The sequence below is a fragment of the Salvelinus fontinalis genome, chromosome 20 (assembly GCF_029448725.1).
Source record: "Salvelinus fontinalis isolate EN_2023a chromosome 20, ASM2944872v1, whole genome shotgun sequence".
Lineage (NCBI taxonomy): Eukaryota > Metazoa > Chordata > Actinopteri > Salmoniformes > Salmonidae > Salvelinus > Salvelinus fontinalis.
In genome coordinates, this window is record NC_074684.1 from 10120417 (window position 1) to 10146246 (window position 25830).

At 43.5% G+C, this 25830-nt stretch overlaps 1 protein-coding gene across 5 annotated transcripts in view; it reads right to left on the reverse strand.

Moving 5' to 3' along the window:
- Positions 1–25537, reverse strand: part of LOC129817263 (disks large-associated protein 2-like) — a 183975-nt gene extending 158438 nt beyond the window's left edge. For 3 of the 5 annotated variants that reach the window (XM_055872332.1, XM_055872329.1, XM_055872328.1), the window contains exon 1: positions 24792–25536. The gene's annotated coding sequence lies outside the window, so the exon portion shown is untranslated. Of the gene's footprint in view, positions 1–24791 lie in introns of all 5 variants that reach the window. The other 2 variants (XM_055872327.1, XM_055872330.1) reach the window with 1 other exon arrangement.
- Positions 25538–25830: the final 293 nt, after the last annotated feature.

The window sequence follows — 25830 nt, forward strand, 5'->3', positions numbered from 1 at the left end:
CATATCAATGACTCGTAAACACCTGTTCAGCGAATAGAAAAGATAATGCAGCTCCTTTATCCCACATACCGCTCCCATGTCCATTCCTCATTTTCACATGCTAATTGCCTCTGTTTACTAAACTCCTCTCCTCATTCACTCACTCATATATCATTGATCCTTCTGTAACGGAGTTAATAATGTACCACAGCGAGATTGAAATGTCGCCAAATTCGTTGTTTTTTGATAACTCAATTGGTTGGCACGTTGTTGTAACGATGTACGCTGAGAGTCAGGAAGCAGGTTCAGGGAGTGAATACATTTAATTAATAAATGAACAAAACTAGAGACACGAACAGCGCACCGACATGAAACAGAAACAATGACGACTGAGGAAGAAACCAAAGGGAGAGACTTATAAAGGGCAGGTAATCAAGGAGGTGATGGAGTCCAGGTGAGTGTCATTATGCGAGTAACGCTGGTGACAGGTGTGCGCCCTAATGAGCAACCTGGTGACTTAGAGGCCGGAGAGGGAGCACACGTAACAGTTGTCAAGGAGGGCGGTCAGGCGTGTTACGAGCAGAGGTTCACTGGTTCGAGACCGTTATGGGGACAGGGACAGTGGAGGAAGCTACACTGTTAGCAGCACACTGACGTCAGTTTCACTTCTACCTGGCCTATGTGTGATAAGACATTCTCTTCTCATGTTTTACAAATGTCTGAGTTTGTTCGTCGACATACACCGTTCTTCCCTTTGACTTCCTCCGCTGGGTTGAAAAGGGTAAACTGAGAGGGAGGAAATACAAGGGCTCTCAGCCTGTCACAGAGGGACGATCTCTGCCACTGTAGGAGGGAAAAGTGTTTGTCCTCTAGGGACTTCCGGGAGAAGGGAGTGACACAAAACTTTACATCTTTTTTTTTAAGGTGACTTCAAAAAAAGTCGTACTATTTGTGACGTAAATTCAGTATACAGTATGCTTATTGGTCATTGTATGGATATAGTTACTGTGCCAAAAGTTTCCGGATGTTGTACTACACTCGCCAAAATACGAATTATACAAACAGTGGAAACTCTTTCCGTGTTTCTAGTGCCCATAATGCAATTCTTAAGGCAAATGGGAGTGGCTTCACATCTTTATCAGATTGGAAGAAAATGGTGAAAAATATGCACCCGAAGTCCAACAAGAGCGGATACAAATGAATTGCTTTAAATAATTATGACAAATGTTAAGAAAATGTTGAGCAATGTAATAAAGTAATCAAATAAGTTACCTTACTCGTTATGTTGGCTGACAATTTGTTAACTACGCATTCCTTACGAACCACTGCATATCATTACAGCAGTATGTACCGGTATGTTAGCTAGCTACCTAACGTTAGTTGGCTACCAATAAATCAAACTTGACAATATATTATATATCTGTTTTTACCTTTATTTAACTAGGCATGTCAGTTAATTAAGAACAAATTCTTATTTACAACGACGGCCTACACCGGCCAAACCCAGACGACGCTGGGCCAATTGTGCGCCGCCCTTATGGGACTCCCAATCACGGCCGGATGTGATACAGCTTGGATTCGACCAGGTACTGTAGTGACACCTCTTGCACTGAGATGCAGTGCCTTATAGTATGTTAGTATGGGTATTGGAACACAGCTCTATTCTTCGAGATGAAGGGAAAAGAAGAGACGAAGCACTTCCAGTTCTGCCGGTGTGGAGAGGATAGGGGAAAGTGTTGGCGACGTAGACACATTTTAATGTTCGGAGTTTGAGAAAAGGTCTGAATAGGTAAAAAGTGCCGCTTACTTTATGGCAGGTGTCCTGGAAGGCTCTTATTTTGTGCGTGTGTGTGTGTGTATCTGTGTGTGGCCTCAGGTTACTGCAGCTAGGAGAAAGACAATAGTGTCACTGCTAGCGTTTAGGGGTACATCACACTGTGTGATGTGTCTTTCACCTCAGGCAGTGAACAACTTAAACACACACAGCACTTGTGACCCAAATCTGGGAGAGAGATCAGACAAAGATTCCACCTTTCAGGCTTGCTAAAAGCCCAAATTTTAAAAAATGTAATCAAATCAAATTGTACTAATGTCTAACAAGTAATACCTAACAATTTCACAACAATACACACACATCTAGGTAAAGGAAGGGAATTAAGAATATATACATATTTGGATGAGCAATGTCAGTGCGGCATACACTAAGATACAGTATAACAGGATAGAATACAGTATATACACATGAGATGAGTAATGCAAAATATGTCAACATTATTAAAGTGGCCAGTGATTTCAAGTCTATAGGGCAGCAGCCTTTAATGTGCTAGTTAACAGTCTGATGGCCTTGAGATAGAAACTGTTTTTCTGATTGAAATGTCAGTGTGCATTATCTTTGTGCAATTCCAGACACAATGTTAATGTCCTATTTGAAATACAGTCAGCTCTTAGTGCAAATGGGCAAAGCAATGAAAATACATTTAAAATGGTGCTAGGGACCTGTTCTGTCCTATGAGCTCCTCCTGTAGATGAAAACTGTAACTTCAAAACTGAGTCAATAAGTCTCAAATAACTAACCAATGCGCTGACCAGTAGTATCCCTATCCCTCCAGCTTGGACCAGAAGTTCAGAACATTTACAAAACCCACTATGAGAGGAGCCCGAGGCCCTAATTCAACTCATTGCAGATGAAGGAACACGGCACTACAGGTTCAATCAGTTGACAAAGTGTTAACTATGATGAAACCAATACACCCCACAAGCTGTTCCTCACACAGAAATCATTGTTGGATATTAGGGCAAAACCACACAAAGACCCTATAAATCATTTATATATGTAATTATATGCAAAACCACACCTGTCCTTAAAATACAGACACTGTGATTTTCCTTTATCTGACTGCAATTGATTGAATTGGTGGTGTAACAGTTTAACTTTATGGCGTCCCCTCGCCCTGACCCGGGCGCGAACCAGGGACCCTCTGCACACATCAACAACAGTCACCCACGAAGCGTCGTTACCCATCGCTCCACAAAAGCCACGGCCCTTGCAGAGCAAGGGGAACCACTACTTCAAGGTTTCAGAGCAAGTGACGTCACCAACTGAAGGGCTGCTAGCGCACACCACCGCTACCTAGCTAGCCATTTCACATCGGTTAGAGTGGCATGAGATTGTCTACCCGTCGTACAGGAGTCAGATTCATCCAGACAGGCTTGGTTTATTAAGGACAGCCAGGCATGCTGATGTGGTATAGCCAGCAGGCCCCTTGCAGGCTGCCCAGTATCAGGCCCTGGCCCCCTGGGCCTCCGGTTTCTTTTTCAGTCTCTCTCTCTCTCTCTCTCTCTCTGTGCAGTGGTTCCACAGCAGCAGATGGTGAGTACATGATGGGCTATTATCACTCATCTCCAAGGTCTGCCCCGTCAGCAGTCCACCGCCTGGGGGCTACAGTAGGAGACAGCTGCCCTCTACTGTTGTCCATCTGTGTCAGTGGGGTGTTTAAAGGGGACGGGGGAGTGGAAGGAGGGGAGTGGTACTGATATAGTCACAATGTTCTGAGGCGCACTTTGGTTTAATGTACTGTTGTGTAACCCTCTCACTAGGCTAGAATTTGACTCTCACGATAGTACCTTACTTAGAATATCTGAACAGCATGGGATATTAGGTGAGAAGGACTTATCTCCAATAAGAATCCCTATTGTAAACTCGCTAGGGTGATGACAACTAGGGGATTACCTTCAGATATAACGATTATAGATTTTTGATTATTCTATTAAGGTATGCTTTCCCAAGCATTGAATGAACCTTAAACAGTAAATGACTCCACCAATGCAACAGACATAAGGTTCAAGATGTATATTATCACATTTTCAATGTACCACATCAAAATAAATACAAATAATAAACCCAAAGGATTTCTCACAACCCATGTTCAAAATACTGGCAAGCTTGCTTGAACCCGTTGGCGCGAGTTGGAGCTCAAAAAGGACGACACACATAAAGTCCCGAAGCAACCCACAGTTGTGGTTACTCACTACTCGTAGATATTTCCTCAGCAAAGTATAGCAGTTCCGTGCAGGTGTGTCCCCACAAGATCCACAGCAAGCACAGCTATCAATGCAGACAGTACTCCTTAGCAGCTACAGATATCCCATGGAAACATGAACGCGTCTTCCACAAGCAATTCTCTCTAGGTCTCGTACGATGCTAGGCTAACCTCGAGTTGTCAAATACCTCCGCGATAAGACTGTAGCTTCAGTCTCGCTACTAAGTCTTTCTTAACAAAATAGTAATAACTCTCTTATAAAATGAAATCAGTATTTCCCTTCAAAACTCGGTAGATATGGGTTTTGTTATACTTTTATTGTCTTTTATAGTTTTTCTTTACCTACACTAATAATGTCTCTCCATCCTTTTTCAATGTCTCTTTCCCATTCCTCCTGTTAACCAGGTCTCCCATTGGCCACAGCTTAACAAGCTGCCTTATTGGTCAAAACTTCAACTTAAAAGTAAACCAACTTGTTCATGAAAGAAAAATTCCTTCAAAATAAATGCATTAACGACATTACCATTCAGGAGCAATTCGATCACCTTTTAAATCGAATACCAATCAAATATAACAAATAGACTCTACACTTGGTTTTAACAAGGGTATTACAGTTGTAAATAGCAACTGTACTTTCCGATGATGTGGTGTGACGAGGAATCCTCATTCACCTTTAAAAGCCTGTTGTACATGTGTGTGTTGAGGAATTTGATGCCCTATGTGAAGGATTTCCTTGTTCAACAGGACAACCGTTGTTCCACAGATGTAATCAAGTCCAATTATCTCTGAGACAGCTGCTTTGCTACTAGTTACAGGGTCCAGTCCAGGTCCCAGGACAGTGTGTGTGTGTGTGTGTGTGTGTGTGTGTGTGTGTGTGTGTGTGTGTGTGTGTGTGTGTGTGTGTGTGTGTGTGTGTGTGTGTGTGTGTGTGTGTGTGTGTGTGTGTGTGTGTGTGTGTGTGTGTGTCATGAGAAAGGAGAGAAGAGAGGGGGAAAATATAGAGACAGAGAGAGGTGAGGGGGTTCATCCCAGGTTGGGTTTAATGCTCCAGAAGAGCAACCCAAAGATGCAGGAGGGCAGGGGGTTTGTGTCCTGCCACATCAGCTGCTGCTGCCCCGGTGCGAGCGCGCACACACGGACACATACGCACAAACAAAGGTATATTACTTTGGGGAGTAATTCAGAAAAGGCTGTCTACTGTAACAGTGTCTGATACAAAAATGTGGAAACAGCTAGCTTCTCCTCTTGCTATTCCACATGTATTTTTTCCATGCAGCGAATATGACCACTAAGGTCCGGGGCAAAAATAAACCGCACCATCAAATAGATAATGCAGATCATTTCCTGTCTAAATGCTGTTTGTTTTCTCCAAAGTCACCTACTGAGGCAAACAGTTGTGAGGGGTCTCGGCGACAGAGACGGTTAGCCCGGCTGAGAGTTTTCACTATGGAGATGGCCCCTGTACCCTGTAACTAGGCAACGGCCTGCGACAACTCTCATTTCATCTTGCAGAGTAGGCTTGTGTACCAATCTTAGGCATCACTTCAGTAAAGCTTGAGGAGAGAGAAGAGTAGAGGCTCCACAAACAGAGGGAGGAGGGAGGAAATAGGCAAAGGAAGGGGGGGGGGGGACTGCCGCATCAACACGTTTATTTGCCCTCAACTGATGCGACTCACAGCTCACGGAACACACAGTACTGTACAGTAGATGTTTGCAGAGAGAGAGATGGGTACAATGTTGTGAGTCCCTGTAGGACAGCCCCAACAGGACAAGTGTGTGTCTCAAATGGCACCCTATTCACTACATAGTGCACTACTTTTGACCAGAGCCCGAGGGTCCCTTGTCAAAAGTAGTGCCCTATATAGGGAAATGGAGCCATCTGGGATACACCCGTGGCCACTCTTCACACAGACCTAGCAATAAATCCATTCCATCTATCACACTTTCCTGTGATACAGATACCTTCTGTGACTCTGTAACTGGTGATCACCTCGAGCACATGACTTTGCAAATTGGAATAAATAACGTGTAATGAATGATCTGTTGTGTGTACAGAAGCTACTGGTAGGAACATGTAACCTAACATTGCTTGGTGAATACTGGTCTTGTTCTATTTTAATGAGTGCCTGAAAGGAGTGTTGTTTTATGCGTAAAAAATCTCCTTTAGTGAGCCCTAGCCCTCTTGACAGATGCTACGCAGATAATTAGTATTGACGACTGGGGCTGTGAACCTGTGTACGGTCTGTGCGTACGTACATGCATGCGTGCGTGCAAGTGTAATCTTGTGCGCGCGCGTGTGTGTGTGTGTGTGTAATGAATGTTGCACACACCCAGACCAGATGGTGCTTACCATGTGTCTGTGTCTCCAGACTACCATGATACAGTGGGTGTGTGACATCACGACCGGGAACCACCAAAGTAAGGTCATTGAGTCCACTGCCCTAAACTATAAATGCCATTGAGGTCAAACCCCTACCAGATACATTAACACTGAGAACAACTCTGATAATTACCTGGTGTGAACCCAGGTATTTCACAGTCTAACCCTAGTCAGTGTGTTTGTCCATTCACATCCAGCTAGAGTTTTTCTAAAATGTTTCAGAAACGTTACTGGCATGTTTCTGCAGGTTATTGACCTCCCAAAAGTGGCTGTTTTCTCCCAGTGCTGGCAGTGCCAGTGTGTGATTAAGATAGTACAGGCTGTGCAGAACTAGTTGGATAGGAGGTGTGTGGTTCCTCGTCTCTCTCCTCTCAGAGCACAGCATGACACATTGCACACACATGCTCCCTCTCATAACCACCTAATGTAATACTCAAGGTTACACAAGGTCAATTCCCATCGTTTCCTTTCAAAGGAAATCTCTAAATCAGTCACTAAAATCCACCGTAGAATATCATCAACCTCTTCAGAGAGAACATCAATCAATCATACAAATGAATTCATTACGCTAACAATCCATCAATCAAAAGTATTTACATCAGCAGTGGTCGCAAAATGCTTTTACAGAAACATGAACCACCTGGCAGTCACCTGAGGTCCAGCATAAACTTTATATCACCAATATGTCTACCTCTATACACAGTGACTAATTAATCTGATGAAACAACTATCGATAATGAAGTGTAACACCCTATTAAGACACTGAGAGGAATGACAGTGTGAACTGGCCATATGTGTGTTTCCTTCTAACATGATTTACATTGGCGTTCTCATTCCCTGATGAGGCTGAACTAGTTAAGCTTGGCACAAATCCAGATGAGTCTACCGGATCAATTACAATGACCCAAGGCTGTATTTCTGGGTTAATTTAGACCACTGATTGTGCCTGTAGAATGTAGTAGTTTTCCTGTAAAACAGGCTCATTTTTTAGGTAAGTATGGTACCTGACAGGGCTTACCTCGAAGAAAGGTGTAGCTTGAATGATACCCGACTGGCTTTTCTAAGCAGACTTTTCATGCAGTCTTACGCAAACACATGCGTGTAGATAATTTGGGGGTTGATTACCGTGTGTGTGCGTCGGTATACGGGAGTGTTGTATGTGCATGTGAATGTGTGTGGGTTTTGTGAGAGAGAGTCAATGTAGTGCAGTGGTTCCCAACGAGGGGTACTATGACCCCAGGGGGTACTTGGTCTATCCACAGGGGGTACTTGAGAAGACTCATGTGACCATAGGCCTACTGGTAAAATACACGTGGGGGGGGGGGGGGGGGGGGGTAATTCAGGGGTAGTCAGTTGGTATTACAGTAACCGAAAAAGGTTGGAACCACTGATGTAGTGTGTGTGAGTGAGTGTGTGTACATGGTTTGTATATATTGTCTCGTGTGTGTGCATAGTGTCAGTGCAAGATAGTGTCAGTGCAGATAGTCCACTAACCATTTAATTCAACTATTTAGCAGTATTATGGCTATTTAGCTGTCTTATGTTAACCAGCTGATTTGCATTCTTCTACCATGCCCTAACGGCATTGGCCTGGTCCTGGTCACAGCAGCCTCACCCCAATGCCTGCCTGCCTGTGTGGTTACAGTCGTTAGAGCATTAGCATTAGCCTCTCGGCATTACCAGTGTGGACATGTGCAGCCTGGCACGGCTCTGCTATCCCACTCACAGTCTAACACTCTCCTTATTAGCGCCCTGCAGTCCCCTTGGCAGAGCCAAGGCATTGCCAAGAGATCAACCAAGCCCAGGTGGAGATGATACTCTGAGCTCCACAACATCCTCCCCCGCTCCCTCTCTCCCCCTCCCTAATCCTATAAACAGTCCCCCCCCCCCCCCACAGAGGTTACTGTAACCCCACTGTTTTTTCCCACAGGGTAGCCCAGCACAAAGACAATCCTATTATCTGTTGTGGAGATGTTCACTTTGCATGCAGCCCAAAAAAAGAAACCCCAAAAAATGTTGACTTCATGCTTGGTAAGAACACTAATCAGGCAACAAAGGTTGATGTAGTTGTCCGCTCATATTTCTGTGGGTTTCCACAAGGTAAGGTGAGCATACACCTGAGTGCTCAACACACACGTACACACACGCACAGTCAATCATTTCTGGGCACTCCCTTGACCCTAGCACTTAGACAGATACTCCTGTGTAAAACTCACAACAAAACCATTATTCAAGTATTGACACTAGCCAGGAGGACTGGAGGATAGTTGATCTATTCCACAGAAAATTGACAGGATTCTCTGGCTCTCTCTGTTAAGGCTTCTGCATTGCATCACTACGGCTAAAACAGAGAAAGACCCGTTCACAGCTTTTCTATATCCCCTCTTTCCTCCAGTCCCATGGTGGCCATTTTGTCTAGCCAGAGGTTACACTTGTCTATCGTCCTTGTCACCACAAACCCCCAGTAGTCTGTCTTAACCACTGCTCTCAGTCTTCAGCCTCTGGAGAGATTGGAGCAAATGTGGGGTCAAGACTCCAGACGCCATCTTTTTTTTTCTAGTCGCGTTAAGGCTATCTATCACACGAAGCTTGAAAGGGCAGCATTTACATTTTGAGGACATGAACAGGGGTGAAATATACATTGAACAAAAAATATAAACGCGATATGCAACAATTTCAAAGAGTTTACTGAGTTACAGCTCATATAAGGAAATCAGTCAATTGAAATGAATTCATTCGGCCCTAATCTATGGGTTTCACCTGACTGGGAATACAAAATATGCATATGTTGGTCACAGAAACAGTACCTTAAAAAAAGAAGTGGCGCGGATCGGAAAACCAGTCAGTATCTGGTGTGACCACCATTTGCCTCATGCAGCACGAAACATCTCCTTGGCATAGAGTTGATCAGGCTGTTGATTTTGGCCTGTGGAATGTTCTCCACTCCTCTTCAATGACTGTGCGAAGTTGCTGGATATTGGCAGGAACTGGAACACGCTATCATAAACGTCAATCCAGAGCATCCCAAACGTGGTCAATGGGTGACATGTCTGGTGAGTATGCAGGCCATGGAAGTACTGGAACATTTTCAGCTTCTAGGAATTGTGTACAGATCCTTGTGACGTGGGGCTGTGTATTATCATGCTGAAACATGAGGTGATGGTGCGGATAAATGGCACGGCAATGGGCCTCAGGATCTCGTCACGGTATCTTTGTGCATTCAAATTGCCATCATTAAAATGCAATTGTGTTCGTTGTCCGTAGCTTCGGCCTGCCTATACCATAACCCCACCACCACCATGGGGCACTCTGTTCACAACGGTGACATCAGCAAACCGCTTGCCCTCACGATGCCATACATGCTGTCTGCCATCAGTGGCGTGTATTCAAAGATACCAGGGGAGAAGGCCTCCCCAAATATTTGACCAATAACATTTTTTACATTATAAAATAATTTGTCTTTCGTCTCTTTGTGTAACACAGTGTGTTTTCATCATTTTCTGTCAATTCGCAAGTGGCTGAATCTCACCTGAGAAATCATCAGGGTGAGGGAAACAGCACCCCTCTGTCTCAGTATGTGTAGCCCATGTATCTGATGCTGTCTGGACCAAAAGAGTACGTCATGCTGCATTTGATTGTTGATGTCAGCAAGCATTTGGCCTCCCTTGATAAAAAAATATAAAATAATTAGCCAATCAGCATCGAGCTGAGCTCAACTGTGGGTTGTCCTGGTGCATATTGAAGTTCAATATGTAACCTAGATGTAGCCAGGTTCGCTCAAGTTAACTAGCTAGCCAACAGTAGCTGGTTCATTTTTGCCTATGCTAGGAAAAGGGGAAAGGAGAAAGGGGGATACCTTGTACAACAATGCATTCAACTGAAATGTGTCTTCCACATTGAACCCAACTCCTGTGAATCAGAAAGGTGCGGAGGCTGCCTTAATCAACATCCACACCTTCAGCGCCCGGGGAACAGGGGGTTAACTGCCTTGCTCAGGGGCAGAACGAAGTTAGGCTACCAAACATTTTAGCTAGGTAGCCGACGAAAACTAAAACTAAAAGTGTACAGTATGACAAAGGCATTGGCCTTCAACTAGTCTACAAGTAGGGTGAGCTTTTTTAAACTTGCACACGCACACACAGACAGAAATCAGTACCATGGACAGCCACATGATACAGTTCAAGTCGGAAGTTTACATACACCTTAGCCAAACACATTTTATCTCAGTTTTTCAAATTCCTGACATTTAATCCTAGAAAGATTCCCTGTTTTAAGTCAGTTAGGATCACCACTTTATTTTAAAAGAATGTGACATGTCAGAATAATAGTAGAGAGAATGATTTATTTCTGCTTTTATTTCTTTCATCACATTCCCAGTGGGTCAGAAGTTTACATACACTCAATTAGTATTTGGTAGCATTGCCTTTAAATTGTTTAAATTGTGTCAAACGTTTCGGGTAGCCTTCCACAACCTACCCACAGTAAGTTGGGTGAATTTTGGCCATTGCTCCTGACAGATCTGGGGTAACTGAGTCAGGTTTGTAGGCCTCCTTGCTCGTACACGCTTTTTCAGTTCTGCCCACAAATTTTCTATAAGATTGAGGTCAAGGCATTGTGATGGCTACTCCAATACCTTGATTTTGTTGTCCTTAAGCCATTTTGCCACACCTTTGGAAGTATGCTTGGGGTCATTGCCCATTTGGAAGACCAATTGCGACAATTGCCAATTTGCGACCAAGCCTTAACTTCCTGATTGATGTCTTGAGATGTTGCTTCAATATATTCACCTAATTTTCCTCCTGATGATGCCATCTATTTTGTGAAGTGCACCAGTCCCTCCTGCAGCAAAGCACCCCCACAACATGATGCTGCCACCCCTGTGCTTCACGGTTGGGATGGTGTTTTTCGGCTTGCAAGCCTCCCCATTTTTCCTCCAAATATAATGATGGTCATTATGGCCAAACGGTTCTATTTTTGAATCATCAAACCAGGGGACATTTCTCCAAAAAGTACGATCTTTGTCCCCATGTGCAGTTGTAAACCGTAGTCTGGCTTTTTTATGGCGGTTTTGGAGCAGTGGCTTCTTCCTTGCGGAGCGGCCTTTCAGGTTATGTCGACACAGAACTCGTTTTACTGTGGATATAGATACTTTTGTACCTGTTTCCTCCAGCATCTTCACAAGGTCCTTTGCTGTTGTTCTGGGATTGATTTGCACTTTTCGCACCAAAGTACGTTCATCTCTAGGAGACAGAACGCGTCTCCTTCCTGAGCGGTATGACGGCTGCGTGGTCCCATGGTGTTTATATTTGCATACTATTGTTTGTACAGATGAACGTGGTACCTTCAGGCGTTTGGAAATTGCTCCCAAGGATGAACCAGACTTGTGGGGGTCTTCAATTTTATTGAAGGTCTTGACTGATTTCTTTTGATTTTCCCATGATGTCAAGCAAAGAGTCACTGAGTTTGAAGGTAGGCCTTGAAATACATCCACAGGTACACCTCCAATTTACTCAAATTATGTAAATTAGTCTATCAGAAGCTTCTAAAGCCATGACATAATTTTTTTGAATTTTCCAAGCTGTTTAAAGGCACAATCAACTTAGTGTATGTAAACTTCTGACCCACTGGAATTGTGATACAGTGAATTATAAGTGAAATAATCTGTCTACAAACAATTGTTGGAAAAATTACTTGTGTCATGCACACAGTTGATGTCTTAACCGACTTGCCAAAATTATTGTTTGTTAACAAGAAATTTGTGGAATGGTTGAAAAATGAGTTTTAATGATTCCAACCTAAGTGTATGTAAACTTCTGACTTCAACTGTATTTAACAACATTGATTGGACTAAATTGCTTTTCGTATCTTTAAGTTTGTTATCTTTAAGCACATATAGCCTTGCTGATTTTATGATGTTTAAGTTCAAATGGTGCTGGAATTGCGAAGGGAGTGCTCCTGTTGTCTTTGTGCCGACTTGCGGTAACTCTGTAGTTCTAAATCAGTAGTTGTATAGTAAACTATCGAAAACATTAACTTGCTTGACCATGCTGCAGGTCATTTAACTGTTTGTTACGTACAATATTTGCTTTGTGGACTTCACCGGACAGATGTTACTCTCCAGTAACCCAATTACACATACAAACATATGTGTAGTTGGGTTATAGAACACACACAATGAACAAATGGGTTAAAGAACACACACAACACAAATGTCACAACATAGGTTGTAATATGGAGTTTATATTGGCTTGGCTTGGCTTCCCCAGTGATTTTAACTACGCACTGCTGTCTGCCTGGTACAGTTGAAATCGGGATGCATCCATGAAAAACACACTTCTTCAGCATGCATTTTCCCACTGAAGTCGGTTACGATGCTGAACTGCATTCAGGTCAAGACCCTGGTGAGGACGATGAGCACACAGATGAGCTTCCCTGAGACAGTTTCTGACAGTTTGTGCAGAAATTATTTGGTTATGCAAACCCAGAGTTTCATCAACTGTCCGGGTGGCTGGTCTCAGACAATCCTGGAGGTGAAGAAGCCGGATGTGAAGGTCCTGGGCTGGCATGGTTACACGTGGTCTGCGGTTGTGAGGCCAGTTGGACCTACTGCCAAATTCTAAAACAACGTTGGAGGCTGCTTCTGGTAGAGAAATTAACATTAAATGATTTGGCAACAGCTCTGGTGGACATTCCTGCAGTCAGCGGGCCAATTGCACGTTCCCTCAAAACTTGCGACATCTGTGGTATTGTGTTGTGTGACAAAAATGCACATTTTAGAGTGGCATTTACTGAACCCAGCACAAGGTTCATGCGGTTTAGTGAATGCTGTTTAATTAGCGTCTTGATATTCCACACCTTTCAGGTGGATGGATTATTTTAGCAAAGGATAAATGCTCACTAACAGGAATGTAAACAAATTTGTGCACAACATTTTTAGAGAAATTAGCTTTTTGTGAGTATGGAACATTTCTGGGATATTTTATTTCAGCTCTTGAAACATGAGACCAACACTTTACATCTTGCGTTTAATTTTTTTGTTCAGTATAATAAAATAGGTCCGTTCTGATATGTCAGGATTGAATGTTCCGTAAAATATCTACTGATGAACCAGTAGACCAAGGCCATTGACATGCATCTATAATTGTGCTATGATTCATCAAACAATATCTTGGACTCCCCCATAAAAACGACTTGACTTTGTCTGATTTTGTCTGAGGAATCTGTGTGTCATCTGTCATTTGCAGGCCTAAATATATATCCATGGGGCGCTCCTGCTATCAGTGGTGAAACAGAGAAGATCTTGTATTGGTGAATCACAACACATCAGAGGCTGAATAACCCAGCGAGAGAAGAGCATAATCCCACCCACTCTTGTACATACGCACACACAGTCAGTTGCACCCCCGTCCATGAACGTACCCCTGCACACACACACACACACTCACACACACACACACACACTGCCGGTTACTCAGTAACACACAATGCACGTTAAAACCACCCCCGCAGTACACACACACACACACACACACACACACACACACACACACACACACACACACACACACACACACACACACACACACACACACACACACACACACACACACACACACACACACACACACACACACACACACACACACACACACACACACACAGAGTTAAACCTCTAAATAAACCAACATCCACACACACACACACATATATAGAACATGTACTCTCTGGCCCAGATCCTATGAAGCACCACCATCATCGTTTGGAGGAATGTACAAAGCGAGAGAGAGAGAGGAACAAAAAGGGGATGGAGAAAAAAAACACTACAGCTGCTGAGCATCTCCATGGAAACAGGCTGGAGAGGAGAGCAGCGCATTGCGATCTGCGTTACTGTCAGAGAAAGGATGAATCCAGCCCTCATTAGGGAAGCCACGGAAACCTATTATTTACTGCAACATCTCTCTTCCCGGAGAATAGAACACATGCTTTGCTTAATATCCACCATGAAACGTTTCCTCTCTGCAAACACCTGAGCTCTGGTTCCGACTGGTTCCGCATGCACTCTAACCTCAACACAGAGAGAAGGTCTCAAAGCGGATCTGTTGTGGTGATATGATATTCTCAGGATGTGCAGTCGTGGTGTTTAACTCCATTTTTAACCTACTAAACGTCTGCAAACGGAGAGTCTTGAGGCCATGAAACACATGCGGTGTATTAGCCATGCTTGCATGATGTGGAAAGGGGAATGTGTGTGCCAAATGGACCCATTGACCTTAAACGAATAAGTAGTCATGAAAATGGTGGTAAAGAGATTCAACGTTGGATTCAAGGTTCAGAATGGGTGCCTACTCTAGATAATGGGTGCCTACATCACGCGGAATATCCCTCCCACAGGAATAGCTACACTATGCACACATGCCCAAAAGAACCCCAGTGCACACACGCGCACTTGTTAGTCGCCAAGTCATGAGGAATAATAGTCGTTTTTTGATGTAGCGCAACATTTTGGGTGTTTATTTAGGTAAATTAAGGTATTTTCAGACATTTTACTAGCAGAGTTGGCTGCTACTCCAGCATCACACCAAACTCTCATTGCCAAAATTGAGATACTCTGTGTGTGTGTGTGTGTGTGTGTGCGTGCGTGCGTGCGTGTCTGTCTGTCTGTCTGTCTGTCTGTCTGCGTGTGCGTGTGCGTGTGCGTGCATGAGTAGGAATGTCACACAATCAAAGAGGAGGCTCTGAATGCCTTCTAGTCCAACTCGTATTCACTCACACATCCAGTGCATGATGCTAAGCACGATTATCCACCGAACAAGGGATCCAAGTCTTAAGCAGTAGGCTATGTAATATCATTATTCTGTATGCAGTAGTACGCACCATGGACCCCAACAGAAGAACACACACTGAAGATCACATCAACCAATGTCAGACAGAAATACTACAGCTTGTTAAACACGGTAGACGAGGTCATAACACTGTAGGATTAGATATGGAGAGAGAGGGCTACACACTGCTTTTATTGCCCATAAAACATACGTGGTGGTAGGCCTCCCGTGACTGAAACTAAAGGCCAGATAAGCGCGTCACCCATAAATCGAGCTATGAGAATGATTTGCGACAGACAGGAAAAACGTACAACAGTGAGGGAGTAGCTGAAGGGATGCTAGGCTAACTGCTGGGGAAACAGTTTTAACGGTGCTATCTGGAGGGGAATGGAGCAGCACAGATGCCCGTGACAGCGCAGGTTGCTGTGAGGAGCTTCTGCTATCCTATCCCTCTGAGAATCTCCTCCATATTCCAGGGGATGACAAATGGCTGCCTCGGTTCGACACAGCTGTCCACCCAGTGTGTGTGTGTACGTGTGTGTCTGTGCATCCGCAGGGCTCGACATTAACGCTTGTCCGGGAGAATAAAAAAAAACAGTTGGATAAGAAGAATATAGATTTGAGTTGAAAAATGGTTTTTAATTAGATCTGTGTCCTCTGGATCTGTGTCCTCTTATCCCAATTTCTGCAGAGCTCATCGGAGTAGGATTGTATTGCATGACAGGCAGAGCGGACTTTAAATCATCCCCGGTTGCGAGATGTGCTATTGAGATCAAAGAGCAGATCTCTGTAGCCGTGTCTGCACATTTGTTGATCATATTCTAACAAATGATTTGAATAATGTGGCTAATACAGATATGCTTCACACTGACATTTCTGATCACTTTCCAATTTTCCACTTCTCTTTGGCAGCTGGAAATGAACAGATGGGAATTATTAGTGGCATTAAATGTAGTATATTTTACAAAAGTAATTGTGAGCTTATACTTTTAGATGTTGATTGATGATAATTCATGGGAACATTTTTACTATCAGGCCGATGTGGAGTCTGCTTAACAGACTTTTCTCACATCGTTATGTATTTCACCACTGCTTTCCCTTAGTTAGACTGCGTAAGAGAGCAGAAGGGTTCTGGAAACCTAGATTTCCAACCGGTCTCTAAAACGTTTCTCACCTCTCCCCTGAATTCTGCAATTACAAAACGGTGTAAGAACAAATAATAAACTGTTGAATTATAAAAAGGCATCTATAATCTCAATGGAAATATGACCTATAGTGATCCTGATGTTATTTCATGTGAATGTATTTTTTGGGGAGGGGGGGGTCAAATCAAATCAAATCAAATTAATTTATATAGCCCTTCTTACATCAGCTGATATCTCAAAGTGCTGTACAGAAACCCGGCCTAAAACCCCAAACAGCAAGCAATGCAGGTGTAGAAGCACGGGGAGGAATGTGGATTCCTCTCTGTTAAAGGAAATAGAGAAAACTGATGGAAATCCATTTCATTACATTAAGGGACATTTCCAAACTCTCCTTCACTTTGATCATTCTGATGTAATGGGAGTGATGGAGGTAATTGGTAACTTAACCTTTTAGATGTAACGGCAAAATGTAGATTTCCGCCTAAATAGACATGGACCCAAAAGATTCCAGATAAACAAATAATTTAAAACCGTTTTAAAATGGCAACTTTATTGTATTCACTAGTAAGAATAAAAAATAATGTAAAAAAAATAAATAAAGAGCCAGAATCTCAATTGGTGGGAATGAAATGGAACAGGTAACATCCACTAGATTCCTCTGAGTTCTAATTGATAAAAAGTTATCCTGAAAAGATCATATTAAATTTGTGTGCAGCAAAGTGATGGAAGATGTTGGTATCATCAGAAAGATTAGTGGTTTAGTTCATTAGGTTAGCTTGCTAACTCCAGACTATAGCTTAATTTACCCACACCTCATTTACTGTAATATTATCAGGGCCAGTAACTACAGCTCATTTGGAAAGTATTCAGACACGTTGAGTTTTTCCACATTTTGTTACAGCCTTACTCTAAAATTGTTTTTTTTTAGAAGACATGTCCTCATCAATCTACACACCCATAATGACAAAGCAAAATCAGTTTTTTAGACATGTTTGAAATGTATTATGAATAAAAAACTTTAAAAATCAATGTTACATAAGTATTCAGACCATTTACTCAGTACTTTATTGAAGTGCCTTTGCCAGCGATTACAGTCTCGAGTCTTCTTGGGTATGACGCTGCAAGCTTGGTGCGCCTGTATTTGGGGACTTTCTCCCATTCTTCTCTGCAGATCCTCTCAAGCTCTGTCAGATTGCATGAGGAGCATCGCTGCACAAATATTTTCAGGTCTATCCAGAGATGTTCGATCGGGTTCAAGTCCGGGCTCTGGCTGGGCCACTCAAGGACATTCAGAGACTTGTCCCGAAGCCACTCCCGCGTTGTCTTGGCTGTGTGCTTAGGGTCGTTGTCCTGTTGGAAGGTGAACCTTTACCCCAATCTGAGGTCCTGAGCGCTCTGGAGCAGGTTTTCATGCCTTTCACTGAGGAGTGTCTTCCGTCTGGCCACTCTACCATAAATGCCTGATTCGTGGAGTGCTGCAGAGATGATTGTCCTTCTGGAAGATTCTCCCATCTCCACAGACAAACTCTGGAGCTCTGTCAATGTGACCATCAGGTTTTTTTTCACCTCCCTGACCAAGGCCCTTCTCCCCCGATTGCTCAGTTTGTCCGGGCGGCCAGCTCTAGGAACAGTCTTGGTGGTTCAAAACTTCTTCCATTTAAGAATGATGGAGGCCACTGTGTTCTAGGGACCTTCAAAGCTGCAGAAATGTTTTGGTACTCTTCCCCAGATCTGTGCCTCGACACAATCCTGTCTCGGGGCTCTGCGGACAATTCCTTCGACCTCATGGCTTGGTTTTGCTCTGACATGCAACTATGGGACCATAAATAGACAGGTGTGTGCCTTTCCAAGTCATGTCCAATCAATAGAATTTACAACAGGTGGACTTCAATCAAGTTGTAGAAACATGTCAAAGATGATCAATGGAAACAGAATGCACCTGAGCTACATTTCGAGTCTCATAGCAAAGAGTCCGAATACTTGTGTAAATGATGTATTTCTGTTTTTTTTTTATATATACATTGTTATAATTACCAAAAACCTGTTTTCACTTTGTCACTATGCAGTAGATTGATAAGGAACATTTTTTTATGTAATCCATTTTAGAATAAGGCTGTAACGTAACAAAATGTGGATAAAGTCAAGGGGTCGGAACACTTTCTGAATGCACTGTATGCCTCCTACCTACACAAATTACTCATAATACAAAACAACATTTGCAAGATTAGCCACCTCCTCTAAATATCTGGCTACATCTGCACCTTTGTTTAAGGAACTCAATATCTTGTCTGTTTACAATATTAATGTACGTCAATCATGCACTTTCACCTACAAATACCGATACCTCCCAGAGAGTTTACCTCCTTCAATGGATTCTTCCAGGTTAATTCTGAAATCCACCTATATAACCTTCACCCTCCCCACTGCAGCACCTCACATAGTCAACTCTCTAGCAGATACAGAGTTACCTTACTCTGGAATTCGTATCTTCACATTGCCAAACATCATCATCCGTCAATAACTTCAAGCGAAGACTGGCGGTCAGCCTGATGAACCAAACTACAACGTAATCTCAGTCATTTGGGGCGGCAGGTAGCCTAGCGGTTAGAGCGTTGGGCCAGTAACCGAAAGGTTGCTAGATCCCTGAGCTGACAAGGTAAACATCTTTCATTCTGCCCCTGATCAATGCAGTTAACCCACTGTTCCTATGCCGTCATTGTAAATAAGAATTTGTTCTTAACTGACTTGCCTAGTTAAATGAAAAATAAAAAATCTCATCGATATAACCTAACACTCACATCCCCAAAAATGTATTTTTTTGTGGTATGGTATTCACATAAGCTTCCAACCACACCTGCACACTGTAAAATAAATAAATAATAATAATAATATATGTATGTATATATATCTGTATTTTGTCTATCACTTGTTTTCTTTAGTGCAAATACATAAAACAAAAGTGTTATGTTTGGGGCAAATCCAAAACAATACATTACTGAGTATCACTCTCCATATTTTCAAGCATAGTGATGGCTCCATCCTGTTATGGGTATGCTTGTAATCGTTAAGGACTGAGGAGTTTTTCAGGATAAAAAAGAAAGGGAATGGGGCTAGGCAAAACCTGGTTCAGTCTGCTTTCCACCAGACACTGGGAGATTAATTCCCCTCTCAGCAGGAAAACCTAAAACATAAGGCCAAATCTACACTGGAGTTGTTAACTAAAAAGACAGTGAATGTTCTTAAGTGTTTGAGTTGCAGTTTTGACTTAAATCTACTTGAAAATCTATGGCAAGACCTGGAAATGGTTGTCTTGCAATGATCAACAACTAATTTGACAGAGCTTGAAGAATTTTGAAAATAATAAATGGGCAAATGTTGCACAATCCAGGTGTGGAGAGCTCTTAGAGACTTACCCAAAAATGCTTAAAACTGTAACTACTGCCAAACGTGCTTATACAACATATTGACTCAGGGGTGTGAATACTTTCAGTACCAGTCAGAAGTTTGGACTCCTACTACTACTTTTTCTTTATGTTTACTATTTTCTACATTGTAGAATAATAGTGAAGACATCAAAACTATGAAATAGCACACATAGAATCATGAAGCGAGCAAAAAAATGTTAAATAAATCTAAATATATTTTATATTTGAGATTCTTCAAAGTAGCCACCCTTTGCCTTGATGACAGCTTGGCATACTCTTGGCATTCTCTCAACCAGCTTCATGAGGTAGTCACCTGTAATGCACTTCAATTAACAAGTGTTCCTTGTTAAAAGTACATTTGTGGAATTTCTTTCCTCGTTAATGCGTTTGAGCCAATTAGTTGTGTTGTGACAAGTAAGGGGTGATATACAGCCCTATTTGGAAAAAACCAAGTCCACATCCATAGCTCAAATAAGCAAAGAGAAACGACAGTCCATCATTACTTTAAGACCGCTTACTGTGCAATAGCAAAGAGAACAGTCTATGACTTGGGTGCCTGGAGTCTTTGACAATTTTAGGGCCTTCCTCTGACACCGCCTGTTATAGAGGTCCTGGATGTCAGGGAGCTTGACCCCAGTGATGTACTGGGGTGTTTGCAATACCCTCTGCAGCACCTTATGGTCGGATGCTAAGCAGTTGCCATACTGTAACAAGTGTGAGGCAGCCAGATACGATACTCTCAATGGTGTAACTGCAGAACTTTTTGAGGATCTGAGGGCCCAAGCCAAACCTTTTCAGCCTCCTGAGGGGGAAAAGGCGTTGTCGTGCCTTCTTCATGACTGTGTTGTGGTGTTTGAACCATGATAGGTCCTTAGTGATGTGGACACCGAGGCATTTGCAGCTCTTGACCCACACCACCACAGCCCCGTCAATGTGAATGGGGGCATGCTCCATTTTCTGTAGTCCACGATCAGCTCCCTTGTCTTGCTGACATTGAGGGAGAGGTTGTTGTCCTAGCACCACCCTGCCAGGTCTCTTCCTTCCTCCCTATAGGCGATCGTCGATGATGATGCCTACCACCTTTGTGTCGTCAGCAAACTTAATGATGGTTTTGGAGTCATGTGCTGCCATGCAATCGTGGGTGAACAGGGAGTACAGGACGGGACTCAGAACCCACCCCTGAGGGGCCCCATGTTGAGGGTCAACGTGGCGGATTTGTTGTTGCCTACCTCACCACCTAGGGGCTGCCCGTCAGGAAGTCTAGGATCCAGTTGCAGAGGGAGGTGTTCAGTCTCAGGGTCCTTAGCTTAGTGATGACCTTGGAGGGAACTATGGTGTTGAACATTGAGCTGTAGTCAATGAACAGCATTCTCACACGGGTGTTCATTTTGTCCATGTGGAAAGGGCAGTGTGGAGTGCAATAGAGATTGCATCATCTGTGGATCTGTTGGGGTGGTACAGTATGTGAATTGGAGTGGGAATTGGATCCATGACCAGCCTTTCAAAGCATTTCATAGATACTGATGTGACTGCTACAGGGCGATAGTCATTTAGACAGGTTACCTTGGTGTTCTTAGGCACAGGGACTATGGTGGTTTGTAGGTATTCATCCTGTAAATCCGTATGGCCCTGAAGCCTTATGAACGTTAACCTGTTTCAAGGTCTTACTCACATTGGCTACGGAGAGCGTAATCACACAGTCATCTGGAACAGCTGGTGCAGTCATGCATGGTTCAGTGTTGAAGCGAACATCGAAGGCATTTAGCTCATCTGGTAGACTTGCGTCACTTGGCAGCTTGCAGCTGGGTTTCCCTTTGTAATCTGTGATAGTTTGCAAGCCCTGCCACATCCGACGAGTGTCAGAGCCATTGTAGTAGGATTTGATCTTTGTCCCTTATTGATGCTTTGCCTGTTGGATGGTTCATCGGAGAGTCTGGCAGGATTTCTTATTAGTGTCCAGATTAGTGTCCCGTATCTTGAAAGCGGCAGCTTGAGCTTTTAGGTCAGTTCAGATGTTGCCTGTAACCCATGTATTCTAGTTGGGATAAATAGGTACGGTCACTCTCGGGATGATTTTGTTGAAGCACCTACTGTATTAATGAAGTGGGTGACTGACGTGGTAAACTCCTCAATGCTACCAGATGAATCGCAGAACATATTCCAGTCTATGCTAGAGAAACGTTGCTGTAGCTTAGCATCCGCTTCATCGGACCACTTCCTTATTGAGCGCGTCACTAGTACTTCCTGTTTGAGTTTTTGCTTGTAAGCAGGAATAAGGAGGATAGGGTTATGGTCAGATTTGCCAAATAGAGGGCGAGGGAGAGCTTTGTATGCGTCTCGGTATGTGGAGTAAAGATGATCTAGAGTTTTTTAGTCTCTAGTTGCACAGGTGACATGCTGGTAAAAATTAGTTACGACGGATTTCCGTTTTCCTGCATTAAAAACACCGGCCACTAGGAGTACGACCTCTGGGTGATAATTTTCTTGTTTGCTTATGGTCCTATACAGCTTGTTGAGTGCGGTCTTTGTGCCAGCATCGGTTTATGGTCGTAAACAGACAGCTACGAAAAATATAGATGAAAACTCTCTTGTTAAATAGTATGGTCTACAGCAGGGTCCATCAACTAGATTCAGCCACGGGACTATTTTTTCTTGAGTGGATGGTCGTGCGGCTGGAACATAATTCCAAATACTTTGTAGAGTACAAATTGACCGCAAGAAGCCCAAACAGATATAATATTTCACTAAAACATAATAATTTCAAACCTGGCTTACACGTGTCTATTATGCGTGGGAATAGTTGGGAACAGATTTCCTAAATGAAAATCACTTGGAGCTGATTTCCTTGCATATTTACAGTTTTTTATGTCCAACAATAAAAATAAATATTATTTTTTTTGCACAGAAAACTTGGTGGGACGAATAAAACCACCAGTTGGGGAACCTTGGTCTACAGTTTATCATAAGGTATTCTAACTCAGGCGAGCAGAACCTTGAGACTTCCTTAATACTGTATTAGAGATTGCGCACCAGCTGTTGTTAACAAAGAGACACATTCCACCCCCCCTTGAGTTTACCCGATGCTGCTGTTCCTTCTTGCCGATGTATAGATAAACCAGCTAGATTTATATTGTCCTTGTTCAGCCACGACTCTGAGAAACATGGGATATTAAAGTTCTTCAGATCACGTTGATAGGATAGTCTCGAACGGAGCTCTTCCAGTTTACTTTCCAGTGTTGCACGTTCGCTAATAGAACGGAGGGTAGAGGCAGTTTATCCACTTGCCGACATAGTCTCGTCAGGTATCCCGCAGGTTGGCCTAACGCCGCCTCTTCCTTTTACGGGTGTCGGGATTTGGGCCTGGTCCGGGATGAGCATTATGTCCTTCGCCGCCGACTCATTGAAGTAGAAATCCTCATCCAAATCAAAGTTAGTGATGTCCAGAAGCTCTAGTCAGTCATAGCAAACAATGGCGGAAACATTATTTACAAAAAAAGTTCAAATCAGCGCAAAACCCCCCACAAAATAACACAATTGGTCATTCTCTAAAGTTGCCCTACAGTCCTACTAAAAGTTTAAAAGTTAACGTTGTGTGTGTGTGTGTGTGTGTGTGTGTGTGTGTGTGTGTGTGTGTGTGTGTGTGTGTGTGTGTGTGTGTGTGTGTGTGTGTGTGTGTGTGTGTGTGTGTGTGTGTGTGTGTGTGTGTGTGTGTGTGTGTGTGTGTGTGTGTGTGTGTGTGTGTGTGTGTGAACATGCCTGTTTGTCACATCAATGCAACGGACCGTATCCACAGTGATGAAATCTATCTCTGGATCCCTGTTAAAGAATTGTCTATCACATTGTAGTGCTTGGAGTGTACAAGCCTCACTCATGGTAAATTATCTCATACAGGCCAGTCAGACACGCGCACACACGCACACGCACACGCACACGCACCCGCACACGCACACGCACACACACACACACACACACACACACACACACACACACACACACACACACACAAGCCCGGTGAAGCTGTTCAACTGCAGCATGGAGGATTCAGAGGAAAGCTGCAGTAGCAGCTTGGCGCCGTCTCTAATTTATAGGGTTGGTGGGGGGTGGACGGACCTAGAAGGTTGAAAGTGACATCTCTTTTAGGTCACACTAGGGTCAGGACTTAGGGCAGATGTTCCACATGTGATTGAGAGATGCGAGGGAAACCACCACATGTCTGCCCCATGGTTTGCAGAGCACGGAGAGAGAGAGAGAGGCGAGTGGGAAAGGGTGGACTCTGTGACACTCTCTCACTCCCTCCCTGCTCTCTTCCCTTGTCTCCCTGTCTCGCAGTATCTGTCTCTATGTTTCAGAAACACACACACACCTGCTCGCACGAACGTACATGCAACCACAGTCTCTCACACTCACAAATCACATCTCCCCACTCCGGCCAACCAAACCCCTATGAGATTACTGCTAGGCAACATTATCTCCTTCCCCATTTCATTCATCCATTTCATTTGAGAAACTGAGCCCTAAGGATACACGGCCGCAACATACCAAGGTATCTCCATCTACAGATGTTAGTCACATAAAAATTCCCCCGTCGCCCATCCAGAGCATTGGCAGTGGGTCGGCCCTCCCACTCTTCGAGCTTAACACACATACATACAGTAGCTGAACGGATCACTGACGATCGAGGGGGAGAGCATTCGCTCTTCACTTCCAGCTGAAGACAGATGAGCTGCTCCTGCCCAAGGTGTTATGATTTTCTCAGCCTCCACCAAGGCTTGGTTTGGTGGGATTTTCTACCCGTCCCAAAATCCAATAAGAAGATGAACACCAGGTACTAGGTCTGGGTCCGTCAACTTTCAATCAACCTGTTTCATCAGCCTCTGAGACAGAAGCAAGGCTATGTCAATAACACTTATATTACTGCAATAGGTCTCACATTCCTCCTGCTTGTGAAAAATGTGGCTGAGCTTTAAGGGGTAACATGACATGCATCCCAATGCTCTTACCTTGCAGCGTGCCTATATTGTGGAGACATCGGAGCACATATGTCGCTTTTTCACTCGATGACAGGAAAGCACAGCACAGTCGTACAGAGACACAGACAGTGCTGTTTCTAATCTGATCTGAGAAAGAGTCTGCTCCGCTGGGTAAAAAAAAAAAAAAAAAAAAAAAGATCCCACTCTTCCTTCCTTCCGTTTCTTTTTTTTATCCAAGCCCTCAGAGGAATAGGGTGAAGAGGAGAGGAGGCAGGAGGACCAGTCTGCTGTACTGTGCTGTGTATCACCAAGAGCAGTGCTGGGCTCTGCGTGTACTCCACTGCAGCAGCGTGAGAGACAGAGGCGCACGCTGCCTGTTCCACAGGCTCTACCAGTACACAGAAAAACACGGCTACGAAATTCCTGTTGAATGGATTCAGGACTCTGCAGTTCTATATCTCCACATACCCCCCCACCCCTTTTTCTTTTACCTATATCTCTAGACTCTAGAGATTCACAGTATGTCTTATGTTTATCTCTATTTCATTTGATCCTTATTCTCCTTTTCCGTCCTTTGCGTTGCCCCTCTCTCCTCTCACTAGATGTCCGTCATGTGTCTGATACTCCTGGCAATAAATTGTAAAGCCCAAAAGCGCCAACCTCCTCCTCCTCTGATTACATCACTGCTTCAGCTGACTGAGATCGAGTGTTTTTTCTCGTCTCGTGTGAATATTAACATCACTGACATCAGACACATTTCTTGGATTCAGTTGAACCTTCCATTGATGATTTCTCATCCTAGGTAATATCACATGACACTATTACCCAGTTGGGGTTGCAGATTATGTAATAACGTAATTACACATGACAACACCGCGTGGTAAAAAAATGCTAACTCCCAAGACAACTTACATGCACTTGCAAAAGGTTAGGTTTAGGCTTGCTAGCAAGTTGTTGGGATAAGGGTAAGTGGTAGGTTAAGGTTAAGTTCTGGGCCAATTGGCTTGAATCCAGGCTGTATCACAGAGCGTTGTGCCATGATTGGCTCAGTGTTCTGTCACTCATGGGG